A 12,633-nucleotide genomic window follows, 5' to 3' on the forward strand; every position below is an offset into this window, starting at 1 on the left:
CCAAGAACCGTGGCACACTGCTCCCGCCAGGACTCCTTTATAGGAAGGCCACTTCCTGTGAGTAATCAGAGGATATGCCCAAACGCAACGATAGGAATTCCCCATCAGCGTCCAGGAATATCCATAACGCCAAAAATGACAATGATGTCAGAAATCCTACCCCTCAAAACAAATTCTCCTTTTTTTGTGTGCCTTTTTATTTAATGTGAATTCTGTTGCTATGACACAAATGCATGGTTTTTAATTCAAATAATATAAAATCTATGTCTTTTAAAAGTGTTAGAACTGGGCCTGTTAGCAGTCCCTCTCCTGAAACTGGGGTAGTAATCAGAACTTCGTCAACCTAAGCAAACTAAGAATAGTTTTGTCATCTCTGGACTACTGCCCTCAATTTTCTCATCCCATACCAGTCAATGATGGACCATTCCTCATTTTTCCTCTTTCTCACCTACCAACCAACTCAACCCATTTTAAGGTACACTGTCTCGCAGAGGAGTGAACCATGAGATAAATGTTAATCCTCAGATTCTGCACATAGTTATGGCTAAATTACTAGAAATAACATCTCCCACTTAAATATTTGAAATAATGCCTTGTTTCTTTTTTTTAATTGAATTATAGTCAGTTACAATGTGTCAATTTCTGGTGTATGGCACAACGTCCTAGTCATGCATATACATACATATATTTGTTTTCATATTCTTTTTAATTAAAGGTTATTACAAGATATTAAGTATAGTTCCCTGTGCTGTACAGGAGAAATTTGGGTTTTTAAATCTGTTTTTTTAATATAGTGACTAAATATAAGAAAAGTCAGAAACAGACTTCGATATTCCTGTCTGGAAAATATTCATGATTTTTTCAGTGAGAAAATAAAGATGAAAACTATATATTCTCCTATTTAATTGACCCAAAGTTTGTTCAGAACTTTTAAAATATAAATGTGCAAAGATTTTTTAAGTCAAAATGTTAACAGTGGATCTCTGGACAGCAGGAGTTAGGGGTTAATTTTATAATCTTCATGATTATTTTCAGCATCTTCCAGTTTTTGCAATGGCCCTCTGTTGCTTTTATAGTAAAAAGAACACAGTTTAAAGAATTCTGTATCCAAATGCAACTGAAGGGTATATATATATATGGTATATGTATATGTGTAATTGATTCCTACTCTTTATATTGTCATTTCTTTTGGGTGATTATATTCAGTCACCATTCTCCAGCTCTGTATTTTGTCTAATTCAAATAATAGGGACAGTAAGTGGAATTTTTAAATTTCCATATTCTGTAGAGATCAAGTGAAGCTAATATTCCATAACTACAGCTTTTTTGAAATACGACCTCTAATGATATTCCGTCAGCAGACATGAAGCAGTAGAGGCAGGGGTGGGGGTAATAGGTTTATTTTTCTTATTTGTTAGCCCTGGCTCTTTCTGTGTTACCCAGAAATCGTCAAGACCTAAGCCAATCAGGAAAAGAGAAGAAAAAATTCCAGTGAATACAACTGATTCTTTTTTAGAATAAGTAAATAACCCAATTAGCTAATTTAATTTAACTCCTATCAAAATGCCCAACTTTTAACAGAGAATTTATACCATCCACCTTCCCACTCTCTTGTATTGTCTACATACTGACATCATTTCAATTTTTTTATCCAGCTTTACCTGTGTAAATGTGGTTGTTGCCACTCAATAAATGTAGGAGAGTAATCAGTCACAAGTGTTTGTTAAATTTTAGAGGAGGATGTGAAGCTGGGTTAATACATAATCTGTATACATTTTGTGTTCTAGTAAGTTGTGAACACACTATTTGCCGTTTTAAAAAAAGTGTACTGCAGGCAAATCTTAAAATCTGTCTGACACAATAATAAAGTACTTAATAATTATTTTGAAAATGGAAACTAGTCATAAATAGTCCTAGATAACTATGTTCATTATTATAATTTTTCATAACAAAACTAAGTTTGTAGGTTGTCTCTTTCCCTTCTTATTAGTTTACAGATATCTAAAAATAGCCCCAATGGTGGTATAGTCCCTATGTCATTTACAGATACACAGCCTGGAACCCCCCCAGTTATAACCTCTACCATTATAGTGAGCATTCACTGTCTGCCAGGCCCTGTTCTAAGTTTTTGCATATTCATCTATATGATTATTTAATTCTTACAACAGCCTGTGAAATAGGTACTCTTATTACTCCTGTTATACAGATGAGGAAATTGAGGAACCAAGGATTTTATACCTGTCTCATCCAAAAACACAAAGCTAAGGAGTTGAAACCAAGGTAGTCAGTCTTCAATTTCCTTAACTGCTCTCCCAACTCGTGGTCTCTCTTGTGCCCCGAGACGAGCCTCCCTGTTCTTCCCCGAGTCTCCAATCCTCCCCTTGCCCTCTTTGTCCCAAGAGCAATGTGATCATCCCAGCTCTCCACCAAGAAGGCTGTGTTCTGGATTCTGAGACATGAAGGCAGGAAGGGAACAGGGGGGCAGCAAGCAGCTGACAGAGGATGCCGTGAAAATGGACCATGGGTTCTCAGCAGATGGGGGAAAAGCGGACAAAGAAACAAGCAAGGCAGGCTGAGCCACACCTAGGAAAAATTTTGATCTCTATGTCACACTTTCCCAGAGATCCTGATTCAAAAGCAAATTCTCCCTACGGCTAAAGGGCAAAATGACTATTTTTAAATTTACACAGAGAGAACTTCAGGGACAAATCCAATACCAGAAAAGAGTAGAAGAGATTTGTGAGTAAAGGGAATGTATTATTAATATTATTACTGCTGTTATTATTGTTGTTACTACTACTAGAGGTATGATATTCCAAACCCACTCAGCCTTATAGTTATCTGCATTCTCCCAGAATATTTTCCACATCCCTGCCCCCTGAGATTGGGACCGCAATCAGGTACCTAGGAGCTGAGGGGCTTCCTTCAGGCTCCAGGGTTGCTGAAGGGCCACAGACAGACCCACTTTGCCTCTCATAGAGACACCTCAGCACTGTGAGGGGCAGGAGTGGGCTGACAGCTGGACTTAAGGTTCTCCAGCTGCTCTTTCTTGTCAGGATCTGGTGAGGCAGCATTCACTCATTGGGGATGGAATGATGAGTTGGAAAGGAAATTGGGTGAAAGTTGAATAGTTGGGGGTTGAATGTTATCTCCCTTTCCCCAGATAAGCCTAACTTCCTGAAGTAGCAGGCTGATTAGAGATGACTCAAGGCCCTATGGAATCTCCCAAGTTTTAAAGATGTAGCCGGCTGTCCCTGGACTGTTCCGTGATCAACCCTGGTCTCACAGGGACTCCCTTTACAATCCCCATCTTGGGGGAGGCAGAGAGAAAAGAAAAGAAGATGATGGAAACACAGGCACACCCTAGACTCCACCAACAGGGCTGTTTCGTCTCTGAGGCACCACCTTTTCCTGCTTCATCCTTCCTTTTCCTGGAAGTGCCCTGGCCTCCCCTCCACATCCTGTAGTGGGGCACCAAGGACTTTAATTTTGCACTTCTGTGCCCAGGCTAACTCATTCTCATTCTCACCTACAGGGGGAAGGGACATCCCTGAGGGAGGGAGGGAGGACCAGAGAGAAGATGTTACAGTTTTACTCACTGCCATCCTGTTCATCTTCACTAGCTAGGGACAAATAGAAGCTATGGACAGGAGATAATTGGGTTTCATGGAAGGTAGCACTGTCCATAACCACGTGTGGCGAGACTATCTGTCAAGGTGTGAATTTAGCTTTGGTTCCTCACTGCTAAAGGGAGCTGTGAAGTCTGCGCAGTAGTCTTCCTGAGGCTTTTGGTTCCCAGGTATAAAATCCTTGGTTCCTAAATTTCCTCATCTGTATAACAGACAGTATTACCGGGTGCTTTTTTTTTTTTTTTCAATTGAAGTATTGTCAGTTTACAATGTTGTGTCAATTTCTGCTGTCCAGCATAATGTTTCAGTCATACATATACTACATATATTCGTATTCATATTCTTTTTCATTTTAGGTTACTACAAGATATTGAATATAGTTCCCTGTGCTATACAGTAGAAACTTATTTATCTATCTTATGTGCAGCAGTTAGGATCTGCAAATGTCTGGTAATCTCCCCCCAAATTCGACACTGCTAACATCTAAAGTACTTCCATAGAGTCCAAAGTAAGGGAAAGAAATCCCAATAAAGAGTCAATCCTATTTGCAGAATATAAATATATTTCTTGCACACCCAAAATTATAGAATAAAATTAATAATGGCATACCAGTATGGTGTAGGATGGCATTTCTTGCTTGACATAAACATAAGCACATTTGAGAGAACATTAGTCTGGTTGCCTCTAAATTCCCTCCCCAGGAAGGCATGTTCACTCATTTGGGATTTGTAGCCATCTCAGAATACCTGGGTCAGGTTGGCGCCCTGGGCTCGCTCTGGTCGGCGCCCCCAGCACCCAGGAAGAAGAGGGGCAGGAATTGTTCTCAGTCTTCTGTCATATGAAGAAGACTCACTTGAGCAGCTCATTTAAATTGTGTATCTTCGGGTCCAACACTCAGAGACTCTGACTCTGTAGGTCTGGGGTTGAGACCAGGAATCTACTTTAAATGAATATCTCAGGTGATTTTGATAAAGATGCCAAAATCCTAGCATGCTTTGAGATATGGTCCAGGGCCACCTAATTTGGGGAAGAATATTAAGAAGATTCCCATGGCTGGTGCTCAGCTATCAGTAGAATTTTGACCAAAATGCCACTGCCATTAATCCTGACACCCTCTCTACTGGAAGATCAGAGGCCTGGTTTGTATCAGTGCGGGGCAGATATAAAAAAATATTTAGGATGAGTTGGTGTTTTGAATTCTCATACATAGCAAGTGAATAATTTTTAACCAAAGAATAACTCTGAAGAAGTAACATAAGTATGTATATATTGTAACTCTCTTTTCTCCTCTGATTCAGGAGGATTCCTCAATTTCACTAATTTCCCTTTTTTAACTTCCTCCGTGTTTCTGAGACAGCCATCCTGTGTTTCCTGGCTCCCTGCCTGGCAGTGCCTTATCTGAAAATTTCCATTTTCTGTTTTGGTATCTAAGAACTAACTAGTGGGAATATTGTCAAAATGGGCCAATTCCTGAATTCCCAAAGCGGAAGAAGTAAATATAAGCAGGCTGGTCGACTGACAGGGCCCTTCCTGAATGTAGCCAGACAGTTTGCCGACGGTTGTTCACAGGGTGGGTGGGGGGCAGAGTGGGGAATACCCCTGGGTTTTAGAAAGAGTGTCTTTGCTTGTTTTCCTTGGCCTCTGTGCTGCTTGTTTTTAAAGTCAGAGGTCTCCTAAAGGACTATTATTAGCTTTGTTCTCAGTGCTTTACATTGAGAAAAAAATCTGACCTCTGCTGTTTCTCCTGTGTATAGTTTGAATTTTTGAACATGTGAATGTACTATCAAAAAAACCCAAAAAGATCTACTGTTTTACACTAATCAATTCTACACTAAAAGCAAGCTTCCTTGACTTTTTAAGACTCCGATTTCCCATCTAAGAACTAAAAGGTGCTTGACTACTCACCCTGCCAGCTGTAACATATTATGACATAGTGTGCAAATATAGGAAGAACGTAAGTTAAATCGAAGTGTTCGTTATTTTTCCTTGCTGTGATATTTTTAGCTAATTTAATAGTGATTTTTATCTATTTAATAGTGATACCACACATAAAGTGCCTACTGTGTGCCAAGCACTTTACATACAGGATTTCATACACGTTTCACAAAATGAAAAGCAGATCTTATGCATTCCATTTTACAGGGGTGAAACACCTTTAGCATTTCCCTGCCAAAGTAGGAGCTTAGTCCCAGAGATGCAACCCAGCAACTAGGTGAATGGCTAGCCCACATTAGCGCTGGTGTGCTAAGGCCAATTCTGTGGTGATGGGCTTTCTGACTGGGTGCTTATTATATTTCCTTTATTAGAAGTCAGACTAATTCCCTGAATCCAGGGACGTTCCAGACTTTTAAATATACAGAGGATATTTAAATATACAAAGTATAGCACACACTGTATACATTGTCCCATCCATATCCCCTTGCACTCATCTTTCCTGAATAACCCAGCTCTATTAGTTTTTGTATCACACTTGCTCCTTCACTCTGTGAATTGATACTCCACACACACACACTTCATTTTGTCCGTTCTACTACTTGGATACAAATTATGATTATTAATCTAGCGACTATCATTAATTGGCTACTTGACACGGGCAGCAATGCTAAGAACTTAAAATATACTATGTCATTTGATCATTATAACATCATAGGAATTATCTCCATTTTCCCATTTATCCCATTATCTCCTATCTCCACCTTGTAGATGAGGACACTGAGGCTTAGAGAGTTTAAATAACTTGCCTAAGATCTCATTTCCTGTAAGGGGTAGAACTAGAACTTAAATTCAGGCCTGCCTGACTTCAAAGTCTATGTTCTTGGCTACCACACTGCCTCTGCTGTAACTAACTGTATGATCGAACAATCACTTCCATTTCAACCCACTGCGTGGAATCACCGGCATGCCCCACCCTGTCGGACACAGCCCTAGACACCAGCTCCAAGATCACCACCCAGGACTGGAAGAAGAAGAAAGTTGTGGAGGAGGCAGAGAATGAAGGAGCACACTTGCTGGTGGGAATGCTGATTAGAAAAATGGGGGCTTGGATGTAGATGAGGAAGAGGAAGAAGGTGATGAGGAAGAGAAGGAGGATGAAAGTGATGGTGAGGAAGAGGCTGAGGCGGCTACAGGCAAACAGGTGGTTGATGATGAGGATGACCATGATGACACCATGAACAGAAGATGGATGAGGAGGACTAGAGAGCAGAAAAGAAAAAAATTAAACTAAAGCTAGCAGAAATAAAAGGAAATGAATAAAATAAAAGTCACGATGACCTATTCGCCGTTCACTTCCGGCATCGGAGTCTAAATGTGGTCATCTTTGTGCAGAGAGTCCTGCAGGCCAGGCCAGGCCACCTTGTCAGCACTGCCCACTGATAATATTTGCTGTCCACCCACAACCAAGATAGCAACGTGAATTTGAAACAGGGGAGGGAAAAATAACCAAAATTTCTTATTTCCCACTTTTCTTCTTCTCCTTCTCCTCTTTCTCCTTCTTTTTCTACTTTTTTAAATTGAAGTGTAATTGACTGCCCAAGATTATGTTAGTTTCATGTGTACAGTGTAATGATCCAACAATCAAATACGTTATGAAATGATCACAAGTCCAGTAGCTATGTGTCACATACAAGACTATTACAGTATTATTGACCATATTCACTGTATTGTATGTTACATCCTTGTGACTTATTCATTTTATAACTGGAACTTCATATCTCTTAATCCTCTTCACCTATTTCACCCAACCCACTACCTCTCTCTCCTCTGGCAACCACCAGTTTGCTCTCAATATCTATCTGTAAGTCTGTTTCTTAAGTTTTGTTTTGTTTGTTCATTTGTTTTGATTTTTTTTTTTGATTCCACATATAAGTGAAATCGTACAGTGTTTGTCTTTCTCTGACTTGTTTCACTTAGCATAATACCCTCTAGGAACATCCATGTTGTCACAAATGGCAAAATTTCATTCTTTCTTACGGTTGAGTAATACTCCATTGTATATACAGTCATCTATTGATGGATATTTAGGTTGCTTCTGTATCTTGGCTGTTATAAATAATGCTGCAGTGAACATAGGGGTGCATATATATTTTTTGAATTATTATTTTTGGTTTCTTTGGGTAACTACTCAGAAGTGAAATTGCTGGAACATATAGTAGTTCAATTTTTAGTTTTTTGAGGAACTTCTATACTGTTTTCTGTAGTAGCTGCATCAATTTATATTCCTACCAACAGTGCAGAAGCATTTCCTTTTTTCCACTTCCTCACCAACATTTGCTATTTGTTATCTTTTTTGATGATAGCCATTATGACAGATGTGAGGTGATATTTCATTGTGGCTTTGATTTGCACTTCTCGGATGATTAGTGATGTTGAGCATTTTTCGTGTGTCTGTTGGCCATCTGTATGTCTTCTTTGGAAAAATATCTATCGGGTCCTCTGCCCATTTTTAATTGAATTTTTAAAATATTGAGTTGTGTGATTTCTTTATATAATTTGGTTATTAACCCCCTAATATCATTTGCAAGTATTTTCTTCTATTCAGTAGGTTGCCTTTTCATTTTGTTGATGGTTTCTTTCATTGTGCAAAAGCTTAAAAGTTTAGTTAGGTCCCATTTGTTTATTTTCCTTTTGTTTCCCTTGCCTGAGACAGAGCCAAAAAAAAAAAAAAAATACTGAGAAGACCAATATCAAAGAGCATACTGCCTATGTTTTTGTCTAGGAATCTTAAGGTTTCAGGTCTTATAATTAAGTGTTTTCCATTTTGAGTTTATTTTCGTATATGGCTTGGGAAAATGGCATAGTTTGATTTTTTTGCAGATAGCTATTCAGTTTCCCCAAAACCATTTATTAAAGAGACTGTCTTTTCCCCATTGTATATCCTTGCCTCCTTTTGTTACAGATTAATTGACCATACAAGCATGGGTTTATTTCTGGATCTTCAACACTGTTCCATTGATCTATGTGTCTGTCTTTGTGCTTGTTTTTTTTTCCCTTGAAAGTGACTTAAAAATGATAATGTGTTTGTAAATTTGATTTACATTCTATATTTTTGTACATATTCTTAAGGATCAACCATCTCTAATGCTCTCAGATGACCAAACCAGCCTTCAGAGTGTTTTCTGCCCTACTTCTGACTTAACTTATGGTGTGACCACGTTTGTTATAATTCTCAGAGGAGAAAAAAAAAACTTGTTTAAAAAAAAGCAAAAACAACAATAAAAAATCGTATGCTGAGTATTCTTGTAACTTTTAAAACTTTTAAAAGTATAAACTTTTGTGTTTATACTTAGCTGCATGATAAGTAGTTTATAGAAGATGATTAAAAAGGCCAAAGATAAAAGCTTTCTTTCTTCCCCCTAGGTTTGGTTTATGAAGTGGCTATTTATTTCCCCTTTCTACATGTGATGTATGTGAGAAACCAGGCTATCCAACAAAAAATTAGAATTTTACTTTGCTGAGTTGTTCTTAAAAGAGAGAGAGAGAGAGAAAAGGAGATGGAAGGGCCAATTCACTGTATGAAGTTAATTTCCAGTACATGATGTTTGCTATAATCCAGTTTTACTTACTGTCCAGTTGCTAGTTTCCAAATTTTTACTGAAAAATGGGGGGTAATTTTAGAAATTATAGTGATGCCTTCTCATAGTGTATTTTATTAGTTGTTGCACCCCCGGGCCCCAATTCTGCCTGGCTTTTAGTTAAAAAAAATCATAAGATATTTGTTGGATGAATAAATGAGTGAAGTCAGTTGAAACGTAAAACATTTTTTAATGTGTCCTAATCTTGGATTTCAGAAAGGTTGACGTCCTAGAAAGAAAGTGTGCACACTTTTCTTTCTACTTTAATTTTTCCCCATGTAAAGACAGAAAAGCAGCACATACTTCAGTGCTATCACAAAAGTAGGAAACCAGTCTTTGACTACCCAGAAAGAAGAGTCCTGTTCTGGAAACCGCTCTGAGTCAGCCAGGCTGGCGGGGCCTCTGTGTGTCCTGTCTCCAGACAGCGGCCATCTCTGTGTGACACAGGAGCCAGGGAGATCAGCTGCATCTCCTTCATCGTGCTTGTCAGTGTTCAGATTGACAAGTTAATGTTTATGTGGGCAGAGTTATTTCACCCACAGCTATGAAACGATAAATCTGACAGTAAGAAGTTTACATGCCTTGTCCGGAAAAGCGAGTGGGGAGAAGATTTGGGGCTGGCTTCCAAAATGGAATTTCCTTGCTCTCTGGGTGTTGTCTTCCTTGGCCTTTGATGGTTAGAGGTTCCTTTTGTTGTTAACAATGTTGACTTTGGAGCAAAAACAGAGTTCAAAAAACCCAGGGGTCTTTCTCCAGGGAATGTTACAGGAATACAGAGGGCAGTTTCACAAAGCCAGCGAGGCCTCATCTCTGCTTCTAACAGGCAGGAAGAGAGGAAGACATGAACAATACATGTTAAAGAAGCTCTGCTTTATCTCATGAAAAGATGCCTCCAGTCAGTCTGGCTAAAGGTAATTGGCGTGGGAGCGCCCTTATGATTCTCACAAGTGGAATGTTTACCTTAATTAAGACGGCCTTATCCGACTTGAGGGAAGTGAACCACTTTCTCAGATATCAATGGACCATAATCCCCAGTAATAAAACACAAATAAGACAATTGTCTAAAATGTCAGAAATGAGTCAGTTTCCCCCCTTGAAATATTCAGAAAATTAAAGCAAAACTACATTCTTTCGCATTTTCTTTGTCTAATAGATAATTTTTTAAAATATAATTTTGTTTTATGTTATTCTGCTGTTACATAGGGCGTAACGTTTTCACAAGGCTTTTTTGGGACTATAGTCAATAATTAGTAACACTCAATCACGGTCCCTTTCTCCGTATAATAATCAGTAGACACACTGGACACCCTCTCACATGTGCACAGATCTGCATGGAAAAGTACTAACGTTTTAGACTTGGACTTGTGTACTTATTTCCCCTTTCTGGTGAATTGGGAAATGGTATGCATTTTAATTGGCCAAAAGCAATGCTTATATTCTGGCAGCAACACACAACTTCTGTTACATGGTAAAGTGAATACAAGACTACAAAGGCAGGAGGTGTAAGTGAATTTTTATTGGGAAGGGAAGTCATCAACTTTAGCAGCAGCAAATGAAGAGCAGAGAAGGAGACTCCCTGTTGTCACAGATACACAAGACCTCCATCGTATATGATACAGGAGTCATTTCAGTTTGTGACCCCCAGCCCCGAAATGTCTCATGCTTTTCCATTCAATCTAATACTTCTGGATTCCTAACAAAAGGAATATATTAGGAACATGGAAAAGTTGCTTACTGAGTGAAAGGACACCCCCAAAAAAGTAAAGGAGGGAATGTAGAAATTAAAAAGTTATGTAGAAACAGAAAAAGACTCACAGACAGTAAACAAGCTTATGGTTACCAGGAGGTGAAGGGATAAATTGGGAGTTTGATATTTGCAGATACTAACTACTATATATAAAATAAACAAGTTTCTACTCTATAGCACAGGGAACTATATTCAGTATCTTGTAGGAACCTGTAACGAAAAAGAATATGAAAATGAATATATGTGTGTATATGTCTGACTGAAATGTTGTGCTGTTCACCAGAAATGGACACAACATTGTAAATGGACTATACGTCAACACAAAATAAAAAATAAATAAAAAAGAAGTTATATAGAACACTGTTTACACTGTAATTAACTACATTTTCATATCTTCACAGTAACATAAAATGCAATTGTTTGCAGAACTGGCTCAGATTACTTAAATACCAGATACATTTTTAGTCCTCAGAAGCTTTGGAAGTTATGTTTATACGAAATGAAGCTATTAATACTCCTCACAGCAGTAACTGCACACCAGGAAGGCCAAGACAAACACAAGGCAAGGCGTTTTCCCAAAGCTGCAGTGTGAAGAGACTGTAAACAAACGACCCTGTACACGTGTATGGGTTTCTTTGCTACAGGAAATCCAAATGGAGTAAGGACTGGAGATGAATAAAAAGGCTTCTTGAGCAGAAGAAGGATGACGCCCTGCATGCACTTGGTTTTCTGCCCCTTCTGCCGCATCTCTTTCTTCTCCTGCATTGTCTGATGTCCGTGAAGTTGTCTCTAAGCAATCGCATGATGAGGGCGCTGTCTCTGCATGTGTTTTCATTAAGTCTATCCAGGGCCTCATCAAAAGCTGTTTTAGCCAGTGTGCAGGCAAGTTTGGGGTTACTGAGGATCTCATAGCAAAATACAGAAAAGTGCCAGCCCCAGGCGGGTTGGGTGTGTGGGTTGCAGCTCTTTCTTGCTTATATCAAGCTCTTTGGGAAATAGCTATCGTTTGTCTCCCATCGTCACCACATACAACTTCAGCAAGGCACTGGAAGTAATCTCCCTTGATTTTCAGATGGGAGATCTTACTCTCTGGATTAGTTATATTAGCTATTAAATACGACCCAACAATTCCAGGACCGTGGTGCTGATGGACCTCAGTTCAAACTCCACAGAGTCTTTAATCAGAGGCAACTTCTTGTAGGGAGGTGTAGGTTTTGTGCAGATTTCGAGATGGCCCTCCAGTGGCCTGTGGCCCCTGATCATGTTCGTGTCGGCCACCAAGAGCAGGTAGTGCTCCTCCTTGGACAGGTTAGTGACCTGCTCCATCGCGGCCTTCTTGCAGGTGACCGTGTCATCATAGGGCTCTACCTGCCAGGCCAGCTTCTCCTTCTCCATCGGTTCTGTCTCCTCCATGGGGTGGGGGAGAGAAGAGCAGGAACGAGCATCATCCCGGATCTGGAGGAAACTGTGGAGGGCTTTCACATCTCCACTGGGCGAGTCCCACCACTTTGATCTGCTTTTGGCTTTAGCCAGAGGACCCTACTATCTCAGCCCACCCCTGTGCCTGCCTGGGGGCCAGCCACCTTGCTGCATTTATAGACAATTGACTAAAGTTGCCACTTTGCCAAATTACTGGGAAGCAGCATGGAATAAAGGAACAACCTGTCTGACTTACTTCACTTTG

The 12,633-nt window shown here is 39.5% G+C and overlaps 1 pseudogene; it reads right to left on the minus strand.

The window, feature by feature from the left end:
* Window positions 1-11,457: 11,457 nt before the first annotated feature.
* On the minus strand, window positions 11,458-12,396 carry LOC105092794 (14-3-3 protein theta-like; annotated as a pseudogene).
* Between the last annotated feature and the right edge of the window lie 237 nt (window positions 12,397-12,633).

Source organism: Camelus dromedarius, chromosome 23 (genome assembly GCF_036321535.1).
Source record: "Camelus dromedarius isolate mCamDro1 chromosome 23, mCamDro1.pat, whole genome shotgun sequence".
Classification (NCBI taxonomy): Eukaryota; Metazoa; Chordata; class Mammalia; order Artiodactyla; family Camelidae; genus Camelus; species Camelus dromedarius.